We start from the raw sequence: 4475 nt of genomic DNA, 5'->3' as shown, positions 1-4475 counted from the left end.
CTTCCATCGGGATTGTATTACAGCATAATTAGCTCGTTAATGACAGATTTTAATTTAGCCCTACCTCAATTACACCAAGAGCTGCCTCTTTTTCCGAGCAATTTTTATTACATTTTAATATTGTTAAATACGTAACTTACAGAAACAATGGAATTTAAAGTAGGGTCCTATTATTGAAGCGTATTTAAGCAAGTGGAGTTGAAGTAGGAGAATGATCCGTGTGAATATAATCAAGTTTTTGTTAAATTTCTTAACATTCAAGCAAGTTTGGATACGAGCATAATTTATCACTTTAATGGCACGTCAATTAACCTTAATACATTTGCTTTCAAGAGCTTCATGTGAATTAACTGTGCTCCTTTTAACTTAAGTTTTCCTTTGTTGAATACTTTCCCAAGGAAAAAGTGGAATCTCAACTAGGATCATTTTTAAAGTGAGCGTTAATGTGAAGATAATTACTATTTCTTAAATTTCTAAACTAAACTGTTAGCTATCGCAGGGATGTTTATAGCCCACAACTAAAAGGTTTCTTAGTGCTGTTGACTTTATTCTTTGAAAGTTTTGTTTTCAAACTTTTTTTTTTTTTTTTTTTTTTTTTACGTCCTTGTATAATTTTACATTCGAGAATTGTCTATGATGAATTTCATGTTAGACTATGACGCTATACTTCATGTAGTAGCTATTAGTGCTTCATTTTTCTCTGAAATGATTGTTATATCTCCACTAGTTGCGAAACCTGCGTTCTGAGTGGTATGTTGGTGAATCAGAAGGTGAATTTGATGTTAATTTACAAAAAAAAAAAAATCAGCTTTAGAAATCTATTGTATTGAGTTTTATATTTATATCCTCAATAATCTAATAGTGGATTTTCAAGATAGATTTCATGAATGTAAATACTTCGCGAAAGAGTACTTCGATACTATTGTTTATTGCTCTATTATGAATTTATTTAATAGCCTGGATGGTTTAACGATGTATTACGTAGTTTTGCATTATTCAGGTTTAGGTTTAGGCGACGTAAAAGTACCGAGTGATATTGTCGTCCTAGAGCTTCCTTGTCTCTCGACCAATCACACGCTGTTTTCTGGATAATTGTTCCAGAAAAAACAGCAAAGAGGCTTCTAATTGGTCAAGACAATGACGTGATGTCTTTTACCGCATGCAGTCTGATGGCGCAAGGGTTTTATCAGTGCAACCGAATGTGGAACGAAATAAGTATTCAAAGGTGGTGTTCAAGTAAGGTTAGTGGTCTTTGATATAGGTTCAGTAACACTTTGTTAGATTTTCATTGTTTGGGACGTTTGTTTAAAAGGTCAATTCAATGGTGACGTGAAGGCAATTTTGTGGCATCCTCAGTGCAAATAAACTATTGTGAATGCTGTGATGGAAAATATCCGGACCAATAAATTAATTTTGATGGTAATACGATTTTCTATGAAGTTATAGAAACTCGTCAATGTAATAGCTTCGATCGAGATTATTAAAGCATAATTATGACGATAATGACAGATTTTAATTTAGCCTTACCTCAATCACACTGAGTGGCCTCCTTAACCGTGCCGTTTTTATTACATTTTAATATTGTTAAATACGTAACTTGCGGAAACAATGAAACTTAAAGTAGGGTCCCAATTTTGAGGCGTAGGAGTAGAGAAGTAGTAGTATGACTTAGTATTTAAGCAAGTGGGGTTAGGTAGGAGAATGATCCGTGTGAATATAATTAAGTTTTTGTTAAATTTCTTAACATTTAAGTGAGTTTGGATACTATGGATACTAGCATGATTTATCACTTTAATGGCACGTCAACTTTACAATTAACCTTAATGCATTCATGCTTTCAAGAACTTCAGTGAATTAACTGTGCACTTTTTAAGTTTTCTTCTGTTGAATACTTTATTGAGGAACAAGTGGAATCTAAACTACGATCACAATTTTAGTGAGTTTTTGTGAAGATTATTACTATTTCTTGTTAAATTTCTAAAATAAACTGCTAGCTATCGCAGGGATGATTATAGCCCACAACTAAAAGGTTTCTTAGTGTTATGTCCTTTTTTTTTTTTTAAGTTTTTTCCAAAACTTTTTTACCCTTATTTTTTTTTTTTTACACCTTCTTGACGTCCTTGTATAATTTTACATTTGAGGATTGCCTATGATGACTTTCATGTTAGACTATAACGCTATGCTCTATGCAGTAGCGATTAGTGCTTTCCTGTGAAATGATTGTTATATCTCCACTAGTTGCGAAACCTGCATTCTGGGTGGCATGTTGGTGAATCAACAGTCGATTTTGATGCTAACTTACTAAAAAATCTGTTTAGAAATTTATTTTATTCAGTTATATTGATATCCTCAATAATCTAATAGTGGATTTTCCAGATAGATTTTAAGAATTTAAATATTTTGCGAAGTAGTACTTTAAGAATAATTTTGTTTATTGCTTTATGAATTTATTTCTTACCTTGGATGGTTTTAACTGTTAGTATTATGTAGTTTTGCATAATTCAACTTAGTGAAATGACTACGGTGAAGATTATTAAGGGTGAATTTTATACCAGTTGTGACAATGTAGGTGGTGAAGATCATCACGGGCGAATTTCTTGTTGTAATTTTTCACTCCATCGGATCTGAAATAGATTCCACACTCACTTTGTTTGACTGATCAGAATCTCTTTTTCTCTTATTCTGCGTGAGCTTTCTAAATGTTATTGAAATAATGAAAGGGTTTTTTTTTTAAAGATATATTTTTTCTATCCCATATAATCCCATAAATGCGTACGCACAAAAATTTCATGTCGGTTGCAACACTTAACGTAAGCTGTGAAGATTACCGGGTGAATTTCGTGTTGTAACGCTTAATTTAGACTGTGAAAGATTATCAGGGGCGAATTTAATGTCTGTTGTAACACTTTAACGTAGGCAGTGACGATTACCAGGGATGAATTTCTTCTGGGATGTAACACTTTGTGTAGGTGGTTAAGATTATCACAGGAGAATTTCTTGTCGGTTGTAACACTTAATGTAGGCAGTAAAGATTATTAGGGTTAAATTTCATGTCTGTTGTAACATAGAACGTAGATGGTGAAGATTATTAGGGGTGAATTTCATGCCAGTTGTAACACTTTAACGTAGGCGTTGAAGATTGGGGGTGAATTTCATATTGAGCTAACATTTAATGAAAGTGGTGAAGATTATTTGAGGTGAATTTCATGATTGTAACACTTAATGTAGGCAGTTAAGATTATTACGGGTTTATTTCATGTCTGTTGTTATATTTAATGTAGGCGGTGAAGATTGTCAGGGGCAAATGTCATATCAGTTTTAACACTTAACGTGGGCGGTGAAGATTTCTGGATGGTGAATTTCATATCGGGTGTAGCACAACGTAGGCGGTGAAGAAATTTGGGGCAAATTTCATGTAGGTTGTAACACTTAACGTAAGGAGTTTAGAGTATCGGTGTATTCCATGTCGGTTGTAACACTTAACGAAGGCATTTTAGTATATCACAGGGTAATTAATGTCAATTGTAACAATGTGGGTGGTGAAGATTATCGCTGGGCAAATTTCATGTCTGTTGTAACACTCAATGTAGGCGGTGAAGATTGTTAGTAGCGAATTTAATGTCAGTTGTAACAATAAACAGTGTGAAGATTATCGGGCGAATTTTGTTAATGTAACACTTAACGTAGGAGGTGAAGACACTCACGGTGGAATTCAATGTAAATTTTAACACTTGACATAGGCGGCAAAGATTAATCGGGAGAATGTAATGTCTGCAGTGAAACTTAATATAGGCAATGAAGATCAAACTGGCTAATTTCATGTCTGTAGTAAAACTTAGCACCAGACAATGAACGTTACCAAGGACAAATTTAATGTTTGTAGTAAGACTTGCGTAGCGGGTGAAGATTGGGCAAATTTCACGTCCTTAGTATTAACTAATCACAGGCGGTGAAGATTTAGCTGTGAATTTCATGTCTGTAGTAAAATTTGATGCAGGGTTTGAAGACTTTGTGGTGAATTTTAATGTCTTGTATTAAAACTTCATGCAGGCGGTGAAGATTATCAGGCAAATTTCATGTCCGTTAAACAACAAAGGTGGTGATTATGAAGAGAAATTTTCATGTCTAGTAAGGCAAAATGCTTGAATTAATTTAGTCAAGTCAATAAGGTGAACTGTTTTATATCTTTATTCTGAACTCTTAGAATTGAGTTAACGCCATGCACTACCACCAGAAATTTTTGATCTGGCAAGCAGTATATGTTGCGCTACTTACGTTACAGTTTTTTGTTATGCAATTGTCATTTTTCCATGTCTTATTACCATACCAAATATCAAATACATGTTTCAACCCTACCTATCATTATTAATGTAATTGCTGAAATGGGTGCTTAGTTAAATTTGATAATGGATCTTGAACGTCCGCACATAGATTCAGTCGTATAAGTAGCTTAGCACAGAAACTACAGCATCTGT

The sequence above is a fragment of the Palaemon carinicauda genome, chromosome 6 (genome assembly GCF_036898095.1).
Source record: "Palaemon carinicauda isolate YSFRI2023 chromosome 6, ASM3689809v2, whole genome shotgun sequence".
Classification (NCBI taxonomy): domain Eukaryota; kingdom Metazoa; phylum Arthropoda; class Malacostraca; order Decapoda; family Palaemonidae; genus Palaemon; species Palaemon carinicauda.
The sequence above is the reverse complement of the archived record's forward strand: the minus strand, read 5'-3'. Positions refer to the sequence as shown.